This window comes from Felis catus, chromosome C2 (assembly GCF_018350175.1).
Source record: "Felis catus isolate Fca126 chromosome C2, F.catus_Fca126_mat1.0, whole genome shotgun sequence".
NCBI classification, from domain to species: Eukaryota; Metazoa; Chordata; class Mammalia; order Carnivora; family Felidae; genus Felis; species Felis catus.
This window is the reverse complement of record NC_058376.1, coordinates 146,558,804-146,583,615: the sequence shown is the minus strand read 5'-3', so window position 1 is coordinate 146,583,615 and position 24,812 is coordinate 146,558,804. Positions and strand designations below refer to the sequence as shown.

The 24,812-nt window shown below is 46.6% G+C and overlaps 3 long non-coding RNA genes across 6 annotated transcripts in view; 2 read left to right on the top strand and 1 right to left on the bottom strand.

Moving 5' to 3' along the window:
* Window positions 1-230: 230 nt before the first annotated feature.
* LOC111562311 lies at window positions 231-8,019 on the bottom strand. 3 transcript variants are annotated; one of them, XR_002745487.2, is made up of 4 exons: window positions 7,832-8,019; window positions 2,366-2,492; window positions 1,088-1,608; window positions 231-721 (listed from the first exon to the last, which is right to left on the bottom strand). It is a non-coding gene; the product is annotated as an uncharacterized LOC111562311 (long non-coding RNA). The 3 variants fall into 3 exon arrangements; XR_002745488.2 differs by having other exon boundaries at window positions 1,534-1,608; window positions 7,832-8,007; XR_006585600.1 differs by lacking the exon at window positions 7,832-8,019 and adding an exon at window positions 7,086-7,773 and having other exon boundaries at window positions 1,534-1,608.
* Window positions 8,020-8,022: 3 nt separating this feature from the next.
* Window positions 8,023-24,812, top strand: part of LOC109491562 — a 57,000-nt gene continuing 40,210 nt past the window's right edge. For both annotated transcript variants that reach the window (XR_006585602.1, XR_006585601.1), the window contains exon 1: window positions 8,023-8,376. This is a non-coding gene — a long non-coding RNA (uncharacterized LOC109491562). The remainder of the gene's footprint in view (window positions 8,377-24,812) is intronic.
* LOC123380160 lies at window positions 13,037-24,523 on the top strand. The gene is made up of 2 exons (XR_006585603.1): window positions 13,037-13,526; window positions 23,764-24,523. It is a non-coding gene; the product is annotated as an uncharacterized LOC123380160 (long non-coding RNA).

The window sequence follows — 24,812 nt, the reverse complement described above, 5'->3', positions numbered from 1 at the left end:
CCACCCCGCCTCTCCCAGCTCAGGTCTCCTGAAATGGCAGGCGTGCTCTGCCTTTTCCTCTGGTTCTTTTTCTTCTGCCCCAAATCCCACCCTTCTATGAGCACTGGGGACCCCTAAGGTGGAGGGATCAGAGGGCATAGGCACACTCTGTGCTCATCCAAATCGTCTCATTTCTTCCTCCTTCATGCACGGACCATTTACACGCCGTTAAGAGAGTTCCACGCAAGGAGAACGATGAGCTATTTTATTTCAAACCGTCCTCAGTCACAGCAGCGAATAACAACAGCTAACACGTCTACAGCCACCACCAAAAACAGCCAATGATGCGCATGAATCACGGTGTGTAAATTTTTGCCCAGCTCATTCGTACGTGGGCTTTTTGTTGTCACAGAAGCTCTTAAGGCAGGTAATGCCATCGCCTTTTATGGAGAAGAACACCAGGGCTCAAAGAGGTCATACAAACAGAAAGTCCCCCGATCACTTCATTCCAAATCCACCTCCCAGTCAATCAGTGAGAATCTGTTGAGCATCACAAAGCATCCTCAGCGTGTTTGAAGCCTTGGTCACCACTGCCTGGGTCGGCCTTTGATGGTGTCAGGGTGGTTTTGTACCCATTCGGTTGGCTGCTTTTAGCCAGAAATCGTCACTTTCGTGTGGTGACAGTTCACAGTCGCCTCTGCCTTCACGGGAAATCGATGTCCTTTCAGAATTCTTCTTCCACCTGAAGAACAGAACAGCCTCTCTTTTAGCCCCGCTGCCCCCGTTTGCATTAGGGCACCAGGCTGCATCGAATGCGGGCGGCCTGTTTTATCCATTCATTCAATAAATGTTTATCAAGGATTTACGATGCCCTGGGCACTTTATTAGGTGATGAGAATGTAAAGATGCGCAAGACAAACATGGAGCTAACAACGTAGTAGGAGAGAAAGGCAACTAAATTATCAAAGGACATAAAGGGTTGGGTTTGCCCTCCAGCTGCCCAGCTGAGCACAGCTATTGGAAGCTATACCTGGGATTTCATTTATGGGTATGACTGAGTGACAACATGGAGAGGTCAATGCCATTAAAAGAAGAGTTTATTACTTACAGTTTCCAGGAGGAGGGGATATGATATGTCACACAGGGCCACACGAGGAAGGAGGGCAGGCAGAGGGAGCAAGCGTAGGTGAGAATCTTTAATACTATAGCCGTGAAAAGGCATGAGGTGGGGACATCCTCTAAGTGGGTAGGAGCCAAATGCAATATTGGGGTTTGGCGTGAGAGGGTTCATAATATGTTATCTATGTAATCTGCAATAACACAGGGGTCATACGGATGTAAACAGCTTCAGCCATTAGCTTGGTGCATGCTTGGAAGATGTCAAAACATCAATTATGGAAAATCAGGACTTATTATTACAGCAGGGTTGATCAGCAGGCCCCCTGAAGGTATTTGAGAAATGGGTGCCATGGTCGTACCGCCACTGAGAGTTTGGGGTTGTTACACAACCACAGCTGACCAATAGAGTAACCTCGATAGTTGCAAAGAATTGACCTTCACAAGAAACGGTCCAGGAAAATTAATGCCTTGACTTCATTCTCTTCTCTCCCTTCAAGAGCCTTCCAGAGGCTAGAAGGCAAAAAAAAAAAAAAAAAAGACCATTAATGTAGTCCATATAGATTAGTCCCCTGGGGCAGAAAATAGGGTGGTGCAGCGGGAAACTACTGAGCTCAGAGACCAAAAAGATAAGCAAAAGTGAGCTGTGAAGGGAGTAAGTTCTAGGCTAACAGTGCAGCACGTGCAAAGGCCCTTGGGTGGAAGGCAGCATGCTGTCTTGGGAGAATGGGCTGGTGTGACGGGAAGACAGAGAACAACGGCGAGACGGGTCAATAACAAGAGTGGAGAGGTAGGTAAGGACCTTTCCTGGCACCTCCTTATAGGCCGTGTGAATGATTTTGCCCACTATCTTAAAAGGGTTCTCAGCAAGGATAGTGGGTGACATCATTTTCTCTATGTTTTTAAAACAGCCACTCCGGTTGCTGGACTGATAATGGATGGGAGGGAGGGGAGAAAACATGAGGAGGCCAGCTAGGAGGCCCTTGAAGCGTACGTGCTGGGCTGTAGCTGCTCAGCCAGGCAGCTGCGGGCATCAGCTCCCTGTGGCATAAAGGAATCCCGAGAGCCAGGGAGGGGCCGTTGGACAAAGCCAGGACAGGGCTGCCAAGAACCGTCTCACGCAGCAGGGCAGAAATTGGTTGGCCCCCGTGGCCTGGACAAGGAAGCAGTCTTCTCCAGCTGGAAAGACTTGAGTCAAGGTGTGTCTGTGTCAGTTTCACAGAAAGTCACCACGTAACCAGGAGGAATGCTGTGTCTCTGGGAAGCGCACCTGCTCCCAGGGACCCCACAGGGAGGACTTGGCTTTCCTTCCTGGGCTTGTTTGAAGGATGCTTTTCATTCGGTCTTTCTCCCGGGCTCCTGGGAAGAACGCGGAGCAGAGGGAAGTTTCCGGGAGCCTGGAGATGAAACACACAGGACACATTCCTTCACCTCCCCCCATCCCCATCCCCAGTCGCTGCTGCTGTCTCATTGCTCCCTGATGGGATGTCATGGGCCCTCTGGTAATTGTCTGACCACTGACCCCAGGGAGGGAGGGCAGAAGCAGAGAAACGTGCTTGCACCCGACCCCTCACTTCCCCCTTTCTCTCTCCTGGCACCTTTTGGGCACCTCACTCTCCTCGCCTTTCCTCTTTTCTCTTTCTTCTCTGCTCTGTTTGCCTCCAAAGTGATAACCCATTTCTCTCCAATTTCCTGACCGCGATACTCATTTCTGTCAGGCCCGAGAGAGGACCAAATTAATGCAATCCTTTGTCAATAAACAAAGGACATTTGTTAAATGGAAATTGTGCTTAAAGACAACAGAGAGCATCCTTCAAGGCCAAGCGTTCAGAAGAACAAAGGAATTATTCTGAGGAATGCTTAGTGTGGGGGGATTTGTATCAGGCATCAATATGTTCTGTCTGTAGAGACTCCCTGCTTCATGGGACAGACGGAAGAAGCAGTAGAATTTGCAGGTGAAGCTCCTGGAGTCTGGAGCCAGATGGATCTTGCCTGTGCCATGGACTAACTGTGTAGCCTTGGGAAGGTTACTTAACCTCTCTGCCTCCACTTCCTCATCCACAAAATGGGAAGATTTATAAAATCTGCTTATATCACTTTATCACTTTATTTAATAAGTGAATATCATGTTCAAAATAATGGGAGGAATACAGCAAGCATTTATAAATATTTGTTGCTATTATTAGCCTAAAATGACATCAGTAACATAAATTTGTGCACAGCAAAGAGCTAATCTCGCTTTATGAATTACAAGACTCGGGAGGTTCCTTTCAGAAATAAAATGGTCCCACTACCTAGGAAAATACAATTTGAGACTTCTGTTGTCTTTTTAAATATTTTTTAACGTTTATTTTATTTTTTGAGACAGACAGAATGCGAGCAGGGGAGAGGCAGAGAGAGAGGGAGACACAGAATCTGAAGCAGCCTCCGGGCTCTCAGCTGTCAGCACAGAGCCCGACGCGGGGCTCGAACTCAAAAATCTTTCAAAAGAAAGATTTCTAGTTGGGGTAAAATAGAAGCCACCAATAAGAATGGAAATCCTACCATTGTTCCATATAATAGTCGAAAGGTTTGAAATGAAATAGAAATAATGATGGCAATAATGATAATTTACTTAAACAGAACAAGTAGCCCCCCTCCCCCCTCCCCCCGGCCACTGTCACTGAACATTTCATCTTTCTGGTCACCTCCTGAAATCGTCTCCAGAATCATAAAATGTGTATCTTCTTGGCTACTATAGCTTCAGTAGCCATCCTGCCTAGAAATATTGCCTTTCAGGAGTGATTTAGTTATTTAGAGAGTAGCTTGAAATACAGCACAGGTGATAGGAATCTTTAAGGGCACAGTCTGGGTCTCGTTCATCTAGATGTTTTCTGAGCCCATCACAGAAGCTTGTTACACAATACTGTTAGATGGATATTCAATATTCTGCGGCTGGTGAGTGAATGACAACTAAAATATTAAAGGAATACGAATACTTGGGGGCAGCAAAACACACACACATACACACACACACACACAGAGTGATAGCTAGTGATTATTAGATGCAATTGCTATTGTTAAGGACTGTACCTTCACTACAACCAGGTAGGTAATATCTCATCCCCATTGTATAGATGAGGAAACTGAGTTTATAGAAGTTAAATAAGTTCTCATTAAAGTCAGAAGAATTGAACCATGGGGTGCCTGGGTGTCTCAGTCGGTTAAGTGTCTGACTTCAGCTCAGATCATGATCTCACCATTCATGAGTTCGAGCCCCATGTCAGGCTCTGTGCTGACGGCTCAGAGCCTGGAGCCTGCTTCGGATTCTGTGTCTCCCTCTCTCTGCCCCTCCCCTGCTCATGCTTTGTCTTTCTCTGTCTCTCAAAAATAAATAAACATTGAAAAAAAATTTTTTTTTAAAAAGTCATAAGAATTGAGCCAAAATTTCACACCCAAACCACCTCCAACATTTTACAATTACATTATAAAATGAGGGGTGCCTGGCTGGCTCAGTTGGCAGGGTGTGAGGCTGTGGATCTCTGGGTCATGAGTTAGAGCCCCACATTGGGTGTGGAGCTACTTAAAAAATAATAATAAAATTTACAGAAATTAATAAGGGTGCCTGGGTGGCTCAGTTGGTTAAGTGTTCCACTTTGGCTCAGATCATGACCTCACAGTTCATGGGTTCGAGCCCCACATCAGGCTCTGTGCTGACAGCTCAGAGCCTGGAGCCTGCTTTGGATTCTGTGCTTCCCTCTCTCTCTGCCTCTCCCCCAGGTCATTCTCTCTCTCTCTTTCCCTCAAAAATAAACATTTAAATCAATCAATCAAACAATCAAAATGGAAGGAGGGTGATTTTTATTTATTTATTTTCGTTTATTTATTTTGAGAGGGACACAGAAAGCCAGCAGGGGACAGACAGAGAGAGAGGGAGGGAGAGGGAGAATTCCAAGCAGGCTCTGCCCTGACAGCCCGGATGCTGGGCTGGAACTCACGAACTGTGAGAACACGATCTGAGCGGAAATCAGGAGTCAGATGCTTAGCGGACTGAGCCACTCAAGTGCCCCGGGGGGGGGGGGGTGATTTTTAAGTGAAGTGTTGCTAAAGTTACCTGAAAACACATCTAAGTGTATCTTTGGTAAAGACGTTTTGTAACAGTATATGGGTTAGCTATTGCTGCATAACAAAGCCCTTCAAAACTCAGTGACTTTAAGAAGAGGTAATTTTTTTTTTTTATTATTCCTGCATTTGTGGGTCAGCCAGGGTTTTAGGTGGGGCTGGGATGGACAGTTCTACTTTGCCCTGTGGGTGTGCAGCTGCCTGGACGGTTGAGCCTCAGGCTGCCGTGGCTGGGGTCGCTATGCTGCACGTGGGTCTCATCTTCCTCGGGGCGGGGGGGGGGGGCAAGCAGCCAGAGCATGCTCCCTTCTCCTGGCGACAGCACACCTGCTGAGGGGAAAGGGAAAGACTTACTGGGCAAGTCCCTGTCTGTGTCACATTAGGCAAGTTACCTGGCCAGACTCAAAGTCAAGAGGTGAGCAGGTTTACTGTTCCAGTGGAGGTGGGGGGTAACTGCCAAGTCTATGGCGTATCGCTCACACTTTAACTGGGCGTGCAGAAGTACTATGAGTGATATAGAATAAAGGATTTATTAGAGGGATTCCACCTTATGCAGTCGTGGGAGCTATTTAAAAAGTCACCGTAAGGCTGTTGCCTCTGTATCTGAGGCTGGGACTGGGGTAATCAGGGCCAGTGGTTGGGAAGGGCCAGTGTTTGGGACACAATGTGGCGAGAGCAAGAACCACCTGGAACCCACGTCGGTCTCTGTTTTCAAATATGCAGACATGGGTGGCCCACAGGAGAAGCTGGTGCTCCGCTGATGTGTCTGGCCAGGTGCGCACATACCCGGCTCGAGAGCTACGGAAGGTGGAGGAAAATCTCCAGCAGGAGCTGGAGGCTCTGTGGGGCAGGTGCCACTCCATGTCAACACGGAGAGCCAACAGGTCAACAAGAACACACAGGAGTTTCAACAGTGCCAACCCACACCCCAACCTGCAATACATTAAAAAAAAAATAGCGGCTGCTTTCCTTCCCTTTTCCGAAACTCACAGAAATTTTCTTCTGGAAAACTTAATGCGGGACTAGGCAGAGAAGAATATGTTGGGAAATGTAGTTTCAGCTTAGCTACGATGACAAAACAAAGGTACGACATGTGGAAAAGGGCATGGGTTCAGGAAGGGATAAAATATCAGGGTCCATGATGCGAATGACCACACGTAATAACATAGAGAAACTGACTCAGTGCACGTGAGGAGTAATTGTCTGCCACAACCAGTTCCTGCTTATTGAAATGGAAGCGTGCAATGCCCTTCATCAGCTTTATGAATTGTACTTCTTTCCTCTCTGGAGAAAAGCAATCCACGTGGATTGTAGCGGGGCTGCTAGACAGAAGAGGACAAGTTGGCGGTAAAAAAGACATATGCCCACAGGTAGAAGGTGATATGCTGTTGACAATCCATGTGATGCCAGCGGACTAGGTCATGTCCTCACTGTGAGTAAAGAGGAAATGAAGGCCACCTTGTTTACGTCTCTCCTTGGTGAGAGTCACACAAAAGCAGCTGGAAAAAGTGAGGCAGCCAAACAGTAAATGACCAAGGGGCAATCAGGTATTGAAGAAAGCCCTGGATTAGGGGTCTGGAGAGCTGGATGGGCCACAACTGGTTGGACCACTCTAAGGATGTATTATTGCAACTCAGTTTCCTCATCGGTGGGTGGAAATGTTGGACCAAATAAATGTCTGGCTGCCTTCTAGGTATTATGATCCAAGTAAGCCCTTACATGACCCCGGTGACTTCTGCTAACCTACAGGCCACCATGTTTCTCTGTCTCCTGTTTGCAACTGTGCATTTAGACTTTGGGCGAGGGACAGAGGTACCCAAATTAGATACTCAACTACTGGATTCTCTTGTTCAAAAAGCTGCTATGTAACTTTGGTTAATACAATTTACCTTGTTTGCGTCTCATTTTCTCCTGTCTCTTTTCCTGTCTCAAAGAGGTATAGATATGTGAACTCCACTCTGCTGCTTGGAATAAATCAACTTTTCAAAACAAGGAATTGTGCTAGTTTTTTTTTCTTCTTGGCATCAGAAGGAACAAAAGGAGGGTGAGAGATGAAGGATGGTTATATGGTGTTAGGGGTGGAAAGGGGTTGAGTTGAATGTTGGAAGGGAAATGGAGGAAAATAAATCCCTGCAAAACCCAACAGCCCTGTGATTCACAAGCAAAACTTGTTTCTGAATTGGAGCAGAGAGTGGTGCCCATGTGACGGTGTGTTTCCCCAACTGGGATTATTTTTTTAATTGGAAGTTTTTAAGATCAAAGGATGCCTATATATCCCAGCTCTAAATTAGGAATTGAGAGCTATAAAATCCAGGATCTCCTAATTAACGCCTGCTCCAAAGGACCATCATGGCATATGAATAAAATGTACGATATTAATTGTACAATATTCAATGAGCAGAAACATCTCCCAGTAGCCCTGGGAGTTTATCCTACTTCCCTTGGGAGCAGAACCTCCTTTTTCCTAGTGGAAGAAGCTACATCTAAGATCAGCTGTCTTACTCCACAGGATCAGGATTTTTGATCATCTCACAGACCAAATTTCCCACAGAATCAGAGTGGCTGGCTGTCTCAGAAGATTCTTATAAACAGCTGCATCCCAAATCCAGACTGCTTGGGGATAAGCACTCTTTACCTCCTTCCCCGCTACTCCGGCGACGTGAAAATGGAGAGCTGACAAGAGGGAAGGGCTGCTGCCTCTGGAGCAAAGCCCACACTGTGTCTAGAAGATGTCACAGCTGTATTTGTTAGGTCATCCAGAAAGTACACACTGAGACACAGTTATAAGGGCAAGATACTTATTGGGGATAAGGTCTGAGAGATAAGTGGAGGGGAGTCAGTGGGGAAAGCTCAGACCACACTCTGGACCAGACTCCTGTGTCAAGAGGGGTGGAAGGTGGTCAGGTTTGGGGGTGGGGGGAAGAACCTCAGGCAGGTGCATTGTACTCAGCAGTGGAATGAAGGGCTTAACATCATATGCAAAAAGGAAGCCCCTCTTAGGTTTTCACCAGGATTAAATGGAATTAGCTTTGTAGTTTTTATAATCTTCTTCACAAAAGAATGCAATTTCAGTTGCATTGGCGATTCTAGCTGCTTTTAGAGTCCTGTCTGCTTTCAAACAGGAATCTGTCATCTTCTCCCAAACTCAACATGAGTTCACTCGTCTGGTTTGTAAGCTTGGTGAGTAATCTTTATCGTATTTGTAATTTCTGAATGGTGGTGGGAGGCTGGTCCTTGAAGGCTCATCTTGCTTCAGAAGTACTATAAATCCCTATACAGTTGGGTCCAAATGAACTCTGTGATATACCACGGATTTAAATTGTAATGCCCAATGAACAAATGAGATGACCTATAAGGGGAGCTTGGGAAGCCATGTAAAGAAATTCCTTTCGATTCAGCAATGTCATTCACGCATAGGTCCCCAGAGATCTTGTATATGTGCATAAGAAGAATTGTTCTGAGCATCTCCTGATGAGGCTCTGAGATACTGTTGGCCAGCCCAGTGGAAGGGGCCAGGACAAGCTTGCCTATAGAGGGGTTCCACGCTGGACAAAAGTGGCCAGGCCCTACTACCTATGTAATGCCCAGTCATTGGCTGGAGGCTGCTTGAGGACAGCGTGGCCTTACTGTAGATTCTGGAGGCCCTGAAAGAGGAAGCTGTCAGCCAGCTGCACTCCTCATGACAAATCACTCTTGAATGAGGTCTGAGAAGTGGCCCTCCCTGGCTGCCTCACTGGCCCTGGCGTGCCTTTTGATGGGATAACGAAAGATGGAGTACACCATGAACTTCTGTATTGCTGACCCTGCCTTTGTGAGCTTTGCCTTTCTTCAATAAGATCTATTCCTTAATCTTCACGACGTGACCTTGTAGAATTAGTCCCGATATTTGGTGCGTAAACGGGAGGCCCATCCACGTATAATGATGTGATTAGCCCAAGTAGGAAGGCCACGGGTCCTCAATTCCTTGCTCTCCAGAGGACACCACGGTGTCTGGGTAGGAGAAGCCCCGCAAGTGCATGGTTGTGACTACAGCACCAGTGGTCCGCTGGGCCTCTTGGGCTTTCGAACCACTCCAACCGCTCACAGAAAGTGATACTCAATGTGCCCTAATTGAATTAAATAACAGGGTTAGTTTTCAGCAGTCGCCAAGACAGTCATCTTCAATGAAATGACATCTCTTTAAGGTACAGTTTGTACAAAAATCTATAAGAGTGATAGAGTGGGTGGGTTTCCATCACGTTGAGAAAGGAGGTGCCACCCGTGCTCTTCAGAACCAAAGGGCTGTACAGATGCTGGAACCCTGCACTAGATGTTGCTGGACAACCTTATTGCCTGCCCCATCCTTCTAACTCTCCTCTGTACTTCAGGGTCTAGAAGTCTAGGAGCTGGACTTCTCAGAACCTCTTGCTTCCAGCCCCATGGATGTCATTTACATTCTGTCAATGAAAGGCACTCACACAAAGGTGGGGTAGAGGTAGACGCCATTTCTCCTTCCTTTAGTATGGACAGCAGACGGACACGGGCTTTGTATATATGCAATTTAATCTTCTCAGTGGCTTCTGAGTTTTCCCGGTCTTCACCTGACTCCAGGCTACAGGGGAGCCATGTGGGAAAGGGGTCACATGGGAAGTTAGCAGTGAGGTCCACGTCACTGACCCCTGCGTGACAGCAGCGTTTCTCCGTCTTACAAGGCTGTAACTGTAGTCGTGAAGCTGAAGGCTAACACCTGCTTCCTGCCTTTACCTTCTCCAGCCCTTCCCACAGTTTTGTGATCACCAAATTGTCTGTATTAAAGCCCCATTTTCTTTGAAATACCGGAGCTTGGTTTCAGTTTTTCTGAACGATAGCAGCCTGTGCATGATACTTTCCCCCAGTTCTCCATGTTTATGGCGACCATCTTCGGAAATTTCACGGAACGCTAAATCTTAAGCAACCATTTAATTCCGGGGCGGCCGTGACCGTGAGGACGCTTCTTCCTTATATCAAGCCCAGTTCTTCCTACTTGTCATTCTCCTTTGATGCGGTTCTATCATTTGTGACCATTCAGAATTAATGTGACCCCTTTCCCACATGGCAATCATTCATTTTTTGAAACAACTTTTTATTTCCTTCTACCTGCCAACCTCCTGCCCAATATTCTCTTCTCTGGCCAGTGTGACCTTCGTTTCTCTGTGATTTTCTCATATCTATCGCCTTCTAAGAGTGAATTGTCCAGTAAATCATTTGACTGTTATTTTTTTTTCTTTTTTAATGTTTATTTATTTTTGAGAGAGAGAGAGAGAGAGAGAGAGAGAGAGAGAGAGACAGAGTGTGAGAAGGGGAGGGACAGAGAGAGAGGGAGACACAGGATCTGAAGCAGGCTCCAGGCTCTGAGCTGTCAGCACAGAGCCCGATGTGGGACTCGAACCCATGAACTGTGAGATCATGACTTGAGATCATGATGCTTAGCCGACTGAGCCACCCAAGTGCCTCTCATTTGACTCTTATTTCTCTAGTTAAAATATTCCCCCACATATTTTAACCAATGCTTGATACTTTCAAATGGAAACAAAGTCAGTAATAAGTGGCCCATAAAAAAAATTAATTAAAAGGGTAGGTTTGGGGGGAAAACATACTGTAAGGAAGACAGCAAAGGGTAGTATCTGTGATATATAAAGCGTTCTTACAAATCGACAACAAAAAACAATTTGAAAAAAATTCCAAATATATGCATCAATAATTAATGGAAGATGTAACCCAAATGGCTGATAAACATATAGTATATTCTCAAATTCAACTTATAGGGAAAGAAAATACAAGTAACACAGAAATCTTTTTTCATGCTCATCAGACTGAGAAAATGATTGAAAAAGTGATGAAAGTAATTTCTAGCAGGAACATGGCTAAAATTTCCCATGCTTTTATGATGCCAAAATAGAGTGTTAATATATTTTCTGAACATGCATTCTGGAAAGGCCCATGAAAATGAAAATTACATAGGCCTCTGACCCTGAAGTTTCAATCCTGGGAACACATCCCCAGAAATACAATGCATATTGGTTTTACAGAACTTACGCCTTTCACAAAAATTAACTCAAAATATGCCTTTGATCTAAATGTAAAACTATATCATCTTTAGAAGATAATATGGGGGAAATATCAGAGGTGTTGGGTTTGGTGGTGAGTTCTTAGGTGCAACAACAGAAGTATAATCCATTCAAGAAAAAATTGATAAGCTAGACTTCGCTAAAATTAAAAAGTTCTGCTCTCTGAAAGACACTGTGAAGAGAGTGAAGAGGCAAGCCATAGATTGAGAGAAAATATGGAGAAAATATAATACCCAATGAAGGACCTGTATCCAAATACATCCCTAATAAAGGAAGTATAAAGATTCTTTAAAATTGTAAGAAATAGGGATGCCTGGGTGGCTCAGTTGGTTGAGCATCCAACTCTCAATTTAGGTGCGGGTCATGATCTCAGGGTTGGAGGATTGAGTCCTGCATTGGGCTGGGCATGGAACCCGCTTCAGATTCCCCACATCCCCCCTCCCTCTGCCTTTCTCCAGCTCACACGCATATGCTCGCTCGCTCTCTCTCTCTCAAAACCAAAAAAAAAAACAAACCAAAACAAAACCCAAAACAGTAGGAAACAAACTACCCAATCAAAAAATAAGCGGAAAGTACTGAAAACACAAAATGTCTAATCTACACTATGGACCTTTGTTAATAATATATCAGTATTGGTGGGGTGCCTGGGTGGCTCAGTGAGTTAAGCGTCGGACTTCAGCTCAGGTCATGATCTCATGGTTTGTGAGTTCGAGCCCCGCATTGAGGCTCTGTGCTGACAGCTCACAGCCTGGAGCCTGCTTCAGACTGTGTCTCCTTCTCTCTCTCTCTCTCTCTCTGCCGCTCCCCCACTCATGTTCTCCCTCTCTGTCTCTCTCCTCTCTCTCAAAAATAAATAAACATTAAAAACATTTTTTAAATATATCAGTATTGGTTCATGAATTGTAACAAAGGTACTACAATAATGCAAGATGTTAACAATGGGGAAACTGTATATGAGCAGGAGGTGTGTGGGAACTCTGTGCTATCTCTTCAATTTTTCTATAGACCTTTGTTTTAATGCATGCGAATAATTTTATTCGTTTCCACATTCAATTATGTATAAATGTGATTATGTGTATTATATGGTACACATGATATAGAATGTATAACATTCATATATCACATATATAATGAGAAAGGAAAAATAATAATCAGCTATGTAGTTCCATTGACTCCGATCTCTAGATGGGTGCGTTGAATTTTTCTCAGGTGAAGGTGAAGTCTGTGTTCATCCCAATCTGACACTGCAGCTCATTCTCCCTCGGGTGAGCTGGCGGTATATTAACCTCTGCAGTGCTTTACTGGTCATATTTCTGGTACACTTTTGGCACTTGACAACATCTGCCCAGCTTTATTCTTTGATGCTTCGTGAGGTCAGTCTCCTCTTACTGAGCGGGCTGGTGATGATGAATTCCTACTGTGTGCGGGCACCCTTCTGGGCATGTTACCCGTGCTGGCTCATTTTGTCCTCACAGCCGTCCTGCAGGGTAGATAATACCTCAGCTCCACTCTCCAGAGGAGGGTGCGGAAACCGGAGAGATCGCTCAAGGCCACGGAATGAACCAGTAAACTGCCACACTGGGACCAGCACCAAAGTTTGGTTTCCCAGGGTACTCAAGTGCTTCTCAATCTTCACAATGACCTGGGGGTACTTGGTAAGAATACAGTAACTGTTCCTCCTTTAGAGAAGATTCATCAGGGTCGGGGCGGGGGGGGGGGGGGGGGGAGGGGGGGTGTTGTGGTAGGTCTAGAAATCTGAGAGTTTCACAGATTCCCCAGGTGACAGCAATGTATGATTCAGGGAGCATTCTTTGAGAAACTCTGAACCTTAGTAAAAGAAGAAATGGGCACTAACGAAAAAGCAAAAACACACAGGTGAGCATTGTGGCTGCATGCTCAGCCTGAGAAGCATTAATATCAAAACAGAAACTGGATTTACAGAAGTCAGTGGAACGTGGCATTTAAATCGCACAGCCACGAAATGCTCCCCGTGGCTGAATGCTATGAACCTGCTAATGAGGCTGCTTAAACCCAGGAGGCAACATTCGTGTTGAAGGGCCGGGAGAGGACGGGCCAGGGGACGGCCCAGCTCAGCCATCCGTCAGGTGGCCGGTTTTCCTGTCGTAGTAACAGTTGCTGAGGGTTCAGACACTGTAGCTGCTCAGGAGTCGCCCTCCCCCGGGGCCTCCAGTGCACACAGACGGCAGCGACCATCTCGGACAGCCCCCCCCCCCCAACTTGGAGGTAATGAGGTTTCTATTTTGGGACCGGGCACTAGAGAGCAGGGGAGCGTGTGTGAGGTCCCTGCAGGGCGCCCCTCTGGGCAGTAGGCAGGCAGCCAGCTGGACGCTGACGTGCAGCGGGCCAAAGGGGGTCCCAGGGTGCCCCTTCGAGGGAGCAAAGTGGTGGCTGAGCCAACAGGGGGGCAGCGTCCGCAGGCCAGAGGCCTGGGAGTTCACCTGATTCCGTCTGTTCTCGTTTGCTCTCCACAGCAAGCTCTCGTTGGCCCAAGTTCCTCAACCTCTTACTGGGAACTGGGGCCTTCTAGAAATCCGAAGAGCAGTGGCGCTTATAAAACTCCAGATACCCGGGGTGGGTGGGGGGGGGGGGGGTAGCTTATTCCGAGTAAATCCAAATCTCCCATGACCCAGGCAGAATGATTTAAAACTCTCCAGGTGTTACCAATGTGCATCCAAATTTGGGAGCAAGTCAGCTGTGTAGGAGTCTTGCCCGAGACAGTTCTAGCTACTAATTTTTAAAACAATTAGGAGACGGTTAGCTAATATTCAACAGAAGAAATAGTGTTGGTAGTTAAATCACATCTGACTTTAAAGGAGAAACAGTCTTATTTCAACGGTAGGCTGCGGGGAGCCTGGGTGGCTCAGTCGGTTGAGCATCCAAGCTGGGCTCGGGTGGTGATTTGGCAGCCCCGGGTGAGTTCGAGCCCCGGGTCAGGCTCTGGGCTGACCGCTCAGAGCCTGGAGCCTGCTTGGGATTCTGTGCCTCCCTCTCCCTCTGCCCCTCCCCGACTCGTGCTCAGTCTCTCTCTGTCTCTCAAAAATACATAAAACATCAAAAAAAATTAAAAAAATAAATAGGTTGCAAGCCACCTGGCTGTTCACTGTAATTAACTTGCTGAATTAAAAAGAAAATGGCAGGATACACCCCAAAACAATGAAACAGGAATCTCAAGGTCCGGGGCTTGGATGTGCCTAGTTTTTTGAAGTACCCCAGGTGGTTTCCCAGGTGATATCAACAAGGCTGGAAACCATATTGATCAGGACGTACTCCTCCTAGGAGTTCTTTTTATTATTTTTTAAAATTTTAAAAGTTTATTTCTTGAGAGAGAGTGAGAGAGAGAGAGCCACAAGGGGGCGGGCGGTGGGGGGGTGGGGAGCAGAGAAAGAGGGAGAGAGAAAAATCCCAAGCAGGCTCCACACTGCCAGCGCAGAGCCCAATGCGGGGCTTAAACTCATGAACTGCTAGATCATGGTCTGAGCTGAAACTGAGTCAGATGCTTAACCGACTGAGCCACCCAGGCACCCCGACTCCTCCTGGGAGTTCTCCTGAGTTTCGTGCTGCTGAAGGAGCGGGTGGTCCTGTGGGTGATCCAGCGGGCTTTGCAAATGTGAAAGGAAGGCTCCCCAGGACCTTGCATCCCCCAGCGGGAGTACACAGTAAAAGTACCACCTGCTATTGGCTAAGTACCTCCAGATGTCCTGGAGCAAACTGGATACAAAATTGTAAGATGGTTTCTTTTTCACTTTGCTCCTTTCACCCGGCCTATGTTTTGTCCTCCTGGCTTGAGTTTTTCTGATTAAGAAGTCTCCAGTAAGTCTCCCCTTTCCCCTTTGATGTCATTTCTCTTTTGTTCTCAACTGCTTGTAAGATCTTTCTCTGTTTTCGGTTTCCAGCAGTTTGACTCCGAAGTGCTTAGGTGGAGTTTTCTTTGTCTTTCTTTTCTGAGGGTTCTCTGAGCTTCCTGTACGTGGTTCGTAAATGGTTTGGTGTCGTCTATCAGTTTTGGAAAGTTCTCAGCCTTTATCTCTTCAAATATTTCTTTGGCCCCGTTCGCTCTCTCCTCACCTTCTGAGACTCCAGCTGCATGCAGGTTAGAACATTTGGTATTGGTTTATAGATGTTAGGTTAATCTTTCTACTTTTTCAATGTCTTTTCTCCATGGGGTTCAGTCTGGTCATTTCTCTTGACCTATTCGAGTGGTAGCATCAATTATTTCTTGGGACTTTTCACATTCTGAGTAGGAGTCGGGATATCTTCCCTGAGTGACATTACAAGCCCCATTTTATTTTGTAAGGTTTATTTATTTATTTTTGAGAGAGAGAGAGAGAGAGAGAGAGAGAGAGAGAGAGAGAGAGGAGAGAACAAGCACGGGTAGAGAGAGAGAGAGAGAGAGGAAGAAAGAAAACCCAACCCAAGCAAGCTCCCCACTGTCAGCCCAGGGCTCTATCTCATGAACTGCAAGATCATGACCTGAGCCGAAATCAAGAGTTGGATGCTTAACTGCCTGAGCCACCCAGGTGCTCCACTAGCCGCATCTTATGAACACACACACACACACACACACACACACACACACACACAGAGTCACAAGAAGGCTGAGTAACCTTCCTGAAGTCACATAGCATGTGGCTGTCATGTATGTGGAATACAATCATCATAAACATTTTTAAAAATCTATTGTAAGTAATAAATTGTATACATGTTCTTAGGAATCTCACTAACTTACAGATATTCCATGGTAGTTGTTAGTTGGGGAGGATTATGAGATACCCTGCTTCCAAACCAGAAGTGTATCTCCATTATGGGGATCTTCCTTGGATTCAAGCATGAAGGATGAGATGTGCCGGCAATATGGGTTAATTAGAAGCAAGTGACAACTTTCTCACATGTGAATGGAACAGGGTACCACTTTTGATGTCCCACGCCCTGCATGTCCACCAGGTACCCACGGCAGGTGTCCACGGGTGAGCCTGGCCAGTAGCCCTAGTCTCAGCAAGAATCTATAAGCAGCTATCTAAGAAGCAAAGGCTGGCCAGGGTCTGGCTGAAGACAAAGGCTTTCTTTCTTTTTTCTTTTTAAATTATTATTTATTTGAGAGACAGAGAGAGTGAGGGAAGGGCGGAGAGAGGGAGACAGAGGATCTGAAGCAGGCTCTGTGCTGACAGCAGTTAGCCTGAACCGGGGCTCGAACTCACAACTGTCAGATCATGACCTGAGCCGAAGTCAGACGCTTAACCACCTGAGCCACCCAGGAGCCCCGATACAAAGCCTTTCTTAGGGAAGCATCCCTCTATGTTTTCTCCCCTAAACCCTGAGGCCCAACTCTCACAAATTCACACTGAGCAGAAGGAATGGAATAGGACCGCCATTCTGTCAAACCAACTTGTGTTTTGACATTTTCTCTTTCCCGTATCTCCTCATATCCCTTTGCAGTGTGAATTCCCGGTCATTAGAGATTCATTTATTCATTTACTCAGCAAAGCTTTGAGTTTCTGCTCTGTACCTTGGTGTTCTGAGGCTCCTGGAGCACCCAGGGTTGTGCCCTGCTCCCTGGAGGCCCTCAAGGAGGTGGCAGGACTCCAGCAGGGAAGGTTGAAGATGCCTCCCAGGGGACTGGGCCGCAGGCACAGGAGCCCCCTGCTTCTCCAAGAATTCCTAAACCCTGAATGCATCAGGGAAGTGATGGGACAATTGGATTCCAAGGTGATGTGTCCAGGACAATGGCCATAATCAATACAGATGCACGAACAGTAGCAAAAACAAACGCTTAGAGCTTGTTATATGCCAGGCACTGTTTTTTGCATTTTACACATTTCGAGTCATGCCATCTTCTCAACATCCCTACAAGGCAGAGACTATTATTCCCACTATACAGATGAGGAAATTGAGGCAGAGAGAGGGTGAGTAGCTCCCATGAGTGCTCACAGCTCATAAGTAGCAGAGGCAGGATTTGATCTCAAGGAGTCTTACTCCGGGCTTTCAACGTAATGCCTTGGCATCATGTAGGACCTCTGCAAAACCTCTAGGGAGTGGGGAGCTTTCTAGCATGACTGAGGTTGATATTTCTGCCAGCTCAGCAAGGCGAGGGCTTAGCAGCAGTGTGAAGAGTAGTCAGTTCTACCGGAGGAATACTAAGGATCATCATAACCACCAGGGAGGTTGAGAAGGTCTCCGATCTCCTGGAGGGGACTAGGCGATGTTGATAGCTGCTTCTCTGGTCTAGGCAACTCGAACCTAGACTCTGCCAAGGCAAGGTCTCAGGGTCAGAATGGAAGCCCTTGTTGCAGCCAGTAAAGGTGACAGTGAGAGGACCATAAGAAATGTCAGCCTATGTGGGTGCAAGTTGCTGGCTGTGATTCCAAAGACAGATGTGGTTCCAGCAAGACTGACTGACAGGGTTGGGGAGAGGCAGGAGTGGATGGAGCTTGGAGACAATTCCTGGAGACCTTGGAACAGAGGGCAAGGAGACTTTTACTGCATGCTTACAAGGCCAGAGGAAGGAAGAGGGCTGTTAAGAGTGCAGAGATAGTTTGGACAGACAAGAGACAGCTTCCCTTCCTAGAAGTCTGGAGGAGGAAGTGGGGTTTTGAGAACAGGAGCCAGAGAACAGGCACAGAACAGAAGCCCAGGTAGAAGAAGGTAGCTGGAAGGAGGTGGGGGAGAGTCGCTGGGGTGTCTTAGGCTAGTATCCCTCCCCCCACCCCGGCCAGGAACTGAGAGGATGCTGACCTTGCCAGCAATGAAAAAGCCTTGTGGGCTAATGAATCAGTTCCATCTGACCCACTGGGCCCCCGATCTGAAGTGAAGTCCATGGAGAATCAGCCAAATTAAAAACTACTCCTCGGCTTGGTCACAAATCTTAAATCTGGGGATATACCCAGCGGTCCCACTGTGATACTAAAGCTAAATTATACATTGAGTCCTAAGCCTGGAATACTATGATTTTTCTGTCTCAGACAGGTGTTCATTAAAGGTCACTCAGCAACCCCTGAAACACAGTCTTTGACACCATAATAGCTGAGAGCTTGAACCCCTTTTTTCTGTCATTGCTCTGGATTTTGGCTTCCGGCTCACAGTTGAGGAGGTAGAAAAAATGACTTTGTTTTCGCCCATGGTGCTTGGTAGTTAGTTTTTTTTTTTTTTTAAGTTTTTTTTTTTCATTATAAAAGTGATAGATGGTTATTAAAAATGTGAAGAAAATATAGAAAAATGGAAGCATAAAAGCATTCCCAGTCCAGTTTACCCACCAAGTGTAGATATTAATGTTTCAATATTTTCCTGCCAGTCTGGTCTTCTATGTGGAGGGATTTTTCTAACTTAATTAAGATCACACTGGATACATGATTATCTAGCTTGAATTTTTTTATTTGACATGATGCCATAGCATTTTCCAGATGAGCACCCTTTAACTTCTAACTGAAAAAGTTTTAAACCACAGTCAACTTTCAAGACAATTGAAATTCAAGAAATACTACAATGAACACCCATTTATCGTCCACCCAGCTTTATCAGTTGTTAATATTTTGCCACATTTGTATTATCTCCCCTGTCTTACATATTCAATATTAATAATATTACTATTTTCTTCTGAATCATTTGAGATCAAGTCAAAGATTTTATGATCCTTTATTCCTCAGTATTTCAAGAGTATCTCCTAAGACCAAGGACACGCTTTTATAATCACAACAAAATGATCAAATTTAGGGCATTTAATATTGATCCGATAGAATTATCTAATTTGAATTATCTTATTCAAATTATGCCAATTTTGCTTCAAACAATGTCTTATAGAGCAATATTTTTTCCAAACTAGATTCTATCCAGGGTAATATATTAAACGTAGCAGACATATCTCCTGAGTTTCCTTTCATCTTAAAGGGCTCCTCAGAAGCATACTGGGTGTAATTGGAACCAGGCAGTACTCAGAGAGCAGAGATATGGGGGGAGATAATGCAGGCCATTCCCGGTTGGTAGGTGGCAGAATGAATGAACAAGGGACCTTATACACAAGGTGTGCCTTGGGCATCTGAAAGACAAGTGGAGCCCCACACCGGCCCCCCAAACCTTAAAAGTGCGTAAAGAATCCTTAACTGGTTTCAGTCATGTATACCGTGCAGGTGTTCTCAACAGCACGTCACCATCTCAAGGCGATGTCCTTGGAACAGTCTCTGGGAGCAGGAAAGGCGAGTGGAACCCACGTTCCAAGGACAGGGGCAGAAGCCAGGATCTCCTGGTGCCCACATACGGCTCACAGGTCAACCGGCAGTCATGTCCCCTCGACGCCCTTCCACAACAGCTGACTGTTGATTCGACTTTTGATTCGTATGAATGAACGTTTTGCAGAGTAGGGGCTTGTGGTTTAATAGCATGACCCTCGGTTGATACTTGTATCTATGCCTGAGAGCCCACTAGGTGCGCTGAGTATTGTTTACCTAAAGATTTCAGCATAAACTTTCCAGTGGCTTCCAGTGGTGGTCATGGTGAACTTTTACGTAAAGCACTGAAGGGAAAGTTTCTTTAAGGGAGGGTCTCTGGGGTGAAATTCCAGGATCAAGGAGTGTGGACATTTGGAAAGTCCTGACGCCTTGTGAGACTGCTTTCCACACGAGTTGTGCTGGCCCATCATGGTGCTTGGAGACGGCTGCCTGGGATTCTTGTTTGAGACGAGCTCTGTCTGTGTATTTCTCTGTAACTTACGTGGGATGATCGTGCACAGAGCTGGGAAGAACTTGCATGAGCTCACTGAGACCAGAAGTTGGGAACCCAGACACCTCTGGGGTCCTCAGGAACCACCAATGAGTGAAAAGGGCTCGCAAGGATTGGTGAGTGACACAGCTTCCACAGGATGCAGTTGCCCCTCACCTCCAGCTAATTATTGCCAGCCTTTGTGGAAAAACTGGTGCTGACTCACAGCTTCCAAATTTTCAGCGGAGGCAGGAAATCTCGATTTTTGTGTACAACGTGCCATTTTGAAACGTTGCCGGTTAATTAAAACGTTTTTTTAGACCTTGTGTAAGTGAAACAAAACACATCTGTGAGATGGCTGTGCCTTGGAAACTACCAGTTCATGGCTGTGCTCTAGATTTTTCTTAAAACCTCCACGCTGTTCAATATTTCTTTTCTTCTTGACTGGATTTCCAGGCACCACATTTTCAGGGTTCCTCCCTTAACTTCAGCCCACGGCACCGTGCTTTATCTTTTGTGTGTATCCTTAATGCTCGAAAGTTGCCCCTGAACTCTAGTATCAGTCTTGTTGTTGAGCTTCTGATATGGTGACACATCGAACGGAGGCATTAGGATGTGTCTGTCTTCTCGGTTCACCCCGAGTCATGTGTGGTCAGGAGGATCTAAGACTCGGATTTGGTTCTCTTGAACCCATGTGTGGCAGGGATATTTGCTGCTAGGTTAGTTGATAGGCTTCTGCTCCTTCACAGTCCTCACTTCCCTTGCAGGGTGTCTGGGTCATGTGACTAGTTCTGACCAATGGTCTATGAGTACAAGTGATGCGGGTCACTTCCCCGGGGAAGCACGTACAGCCAGTGTGCGTCCCCTCCTGCGCCCACTCCCAGCCCTCCTCCCCTTCGTCTGTGACTGCAGATGGCGTTGTTGAATCTCCGCAAGGAGGGTGGCTGCCGGGGGCCTGGTGAAGGATTGTAACACAAAGGATTTACAGATTCGCCATGATCCTGTTATTTGACACGTGCAGGAAATGGGTGAAGTGTGTGTTCTCTCTAAGTCAGGGTCTACACCCTGCAGAGCAGGCATAGAGAGAGAAGAAAATTTTCCCAATGTTATCATTCCTTTTTGGAATTTAGTTGTTAATATTCAAAATAACTTCTGGGGGGGCACCCGAGGGGCTCAGTCCGTTAAGCATCCGACTCTTGGTTTCCCATCAGGTTATGACCTCACGGTTTGTGAGTTCGAGCCCCACACCCGGCCCTGTGATGACTGTGTGGAGTCTGCTTTGGATTCTCTGTCTCCTCTCTCTGCCCCTCCCCTGCTCCTGCCCTCGCTCTCTCTCTCTCTCTCTCTCTCTCTCAAAAATAAACATTAAAAAAATAATAACTCCTTGAATTGAACGAGGAATAAACATCTAAATTCTACAGAAAAGGAAACTGAGGCTAAGGGTTTGTCTGATTCCAAAGCATGTTCTTTTTTCTGTTGTACCCTCCTGAGCAGAGATTGGATGGGTGCAGAACATAGGCACTAGTAGAACTAATTAGTAGAGAATTAGAGACATCCTTCTTCATTCGAAGAAAATCCCAGGGCGAAGGCTACTGTTACTTTCATTTGTTTTTAATTTGAAGGTGAAAGACAGTACCTGAGGAGAAAAAATGAGAGCAATACAAAGCTGCAAAAGCCATGCTTTTCACTTGCTCTAGAAATTCCAGTTCTTTCTTCAGATGATGTTCCTGGGAGTCAGGAGAGTGAAGCCTTCCACAGCTTCCAACAAACTAGAAAACCCAACATCTTACTTCCGATAATGTATTTTCTAACCCTAGGTGACGAACATGTCCGTGCTTTGCAAAATCGTCATTTGATTTTTGTTTTCCTCTCTCAAAGATCAGACTCTCTACCTTTGTCCACTTTTGTTAAGTTACATTTTTCTAACTTATTCAGAGAATGGTACAGTCGACAGCTGCAGCCTTCCTCGGCTGTTTTGTTCAGTCTTAGGTTGAGCGGGGGGGATAGTCGAAAACACATTTCCCTTCTTTCCCTTGGAGCTCAGCGCACCTCGAGAGTTCTTTCCCGGGGAACGAGTTCGCGACGCTCAAGCGGGCTGCACGCGTCAGCCAGGGTAGCTGGAGGACGCCCAGCAGGACGGGCTCAGAGGCGTATTAGAGCAGCACCATTTCCATATGGGGGTTTCCTATCGCTGTGAGTGGACTCCATGCCAGCTGGGAGCTTAGATCCCATTCTGGGACATTGTGTCATTGGGATGCAGATGCACTAGAGGCTCAGCAGACCCCCGTACGCACTGGAAGTGGAGGTATAGGCTGCCATCTTGCATTTCTCCGACAGCACAGATCGCTAGTCCGTGTGGAACCGAAACAAGAGCCTGTGTGTTTGCAGGGCAAGGAGGTTTGCAGATCTCATTTTAAGGGTACCTGTGTCTCTTCCCTGGCTTGGATTTGCAACAGTTGCGACCGATTTGATGACTGGGGGGCAACCATCCTCCACCTCTCCTGTTACTTCCGTGGGAAGAACACACTTCACCATCCCAGGGGTGTTGGGTTGGGCCACATGACCTGATACAGCTCAAGAGGGTGGCAGTTGCAACATGCAAGTTCCAAGCCTCATCCTGAAGAGGCATCCTAGTTCCCCTTGTCCATCCACTATTGTTGCGGAAAAAGACGAGGCCCAGGTAGCCTGCCGGTCCCGTCATGACATTGGACAAGCTGCTTCACCTCTGCAGAAGTCGGTTTTCTCACCGGCTGAATGGGAATAACGGTTGTGTCCATTACGTGGTTGTTGTTAGGATCAGATGAGAGAATGCTTGCCAAGGGCCCAGAGCTGTAAATACTTACAGAATGTTGGTTACCGTCTTCTCGCCCCATTGAGATTTGTCAAGGTAATAATTAATTGCATCCCTCTTCTCACCCATTTCTGATTCAACTGAGGAGAGCACTGGAGATCAAGAAGGCACAGTGATCCAGAAGGCAGACTCTGGGAGCAAGGGGCCCGGCTGTGACCTGGGACTAGTTACCTAACATTTCCCTGTCTCCGTTTCATCAGTGGGTTAGCGGGATGAATAATAGCACCCACCTTGTGTTAGTTTCCTACTGTTGCTGTAACAAATTACCACAGACTCGGTGGTTAAAAACAACACACACTGATTACCCTATAGTTCCGTGAGTCAGAAGTCTGAAATGGGCCTCCCTGAGCTGAACTCAAGGTGTTGGTGGGAGCTCTGTTCTTTTCGGGAGGCTCTAGGGGAGAATCGACTGTCTTGCCTTTTCCAGCTTCTAGAGGTCACCTGTACCCCTTGGCTCATGCATGGTCCCTTCCTCCGTTTTCAAAGCCAAGCCTTTCTCATGTTGTTTCAACTAACTCTTATGCTTCCCTCTTCCTTTTTTAAGGACCCTTATGAGTATACCCGGCCCACCTGGATAATCTGGGATAATCATTCACAACTTTAATTCCTTAATTTTCCTGTTGTTGTGTAACCACCGCCATATTGCCTAGTTTCAGGGCTTAGGGTGTGGACATCTTTGTGAGGCCTACCATCTACCTCACAGAGTTTTATGATGATTAAATGAATTAATGTATGTAAACCATTTGGAACAGAGTCTTGCACATCTTGAGCATTATATAAGAGTCAGCTACTGATATTTTTCAAGCAAAAGTCAAGAATATCAGAATTGTTGTAGGGCTAGATTTGAGTGTAAGATACAGACAAGGGGCCAAATGGGTTTCCCATACTTTCTCCTTTGAATTGAACTTACACATCTGGTCGTAGGTCAAACCCCTGCACATCTTCAGACCTTTCCTGGCAGGAGTGGGTCTCCCTACGGGGCAAACCGCATGGAGAGAAGGGCAGGTGAGGAGACAGCGAGAGACCCGGAAGATTTCATGCAGCTGCAATGATACTCTCCTCATCTCAATAACCGGACACGGCACCTCTCCTCTTGTGAGGAGGAGCCCAGAGAGAAATACTTCTGGGGGACGAGAAGAGCTTATGCTATGGGCCACCAGGAATTCAGGGAGAGGAAGAAAATGTTTTTCCCACGGAGCCTATGATCCACGAGGCCAAGTGGGAAAGACTCGCTCTCTGCTCCGTATCTCTTTACCCGGTTGGTCAGGACTGAACCTGCTCTTGCTCCTTTTAGTTGAGATAAAAGCTTTCATCGGAGTCATTTCACTTACGTTGGCTTCTCCTGAGGTAGCCGTGCTAGCCTGCGAAAGTGCCCAAACGTAGCTATGGCCGCACATCAGCTGCCGCGTAGCCTAGGTTTAAATGGAGATGCTTGAGACCATGCGCACCCACACGCACAAACATAGGTATTATATATACAATATATAACCTCAAAGTCTGGACTGCTTTCGACACGGCACCCCCACCCCCATCCCCTTACCTACACAAAGAAGAGGTCGTGTAAAGACACAAGGAGCAGCTGGCTTCCAGGAAGAGGGTCCTCATCAGAAGCCAACCACGGTGTCACCTTGATCTTGGACTTCTCGCCTCCAGAGCTGTAAGGAAATAAAATTCTGTTGTTGAGGCCGCCTAGTCTGTGGTATTTTGTTACAGCAGCCTGAGTAGACAAAGACAATAGCTAAGGCTTTTTTCCCTTGGTGTTTGTCCGGTAACCTCTACGGCAGCTTTGCCCTTCGGCCCCGGTTGTGACATGTGTTCTCTTCTGGGTGGAAGCTCTGAAGGGTAGTGCACAGTTCACCGTTTCCTCTTCACCCTGCCAGGCCAACTGTGGAAGCCCGTGTGGAGAAGCGGTTCACGTCTGCCTTGGGTCCTGAGTGACCGGACGAACAGAGCGCCTTCCGGGTCACATGTGT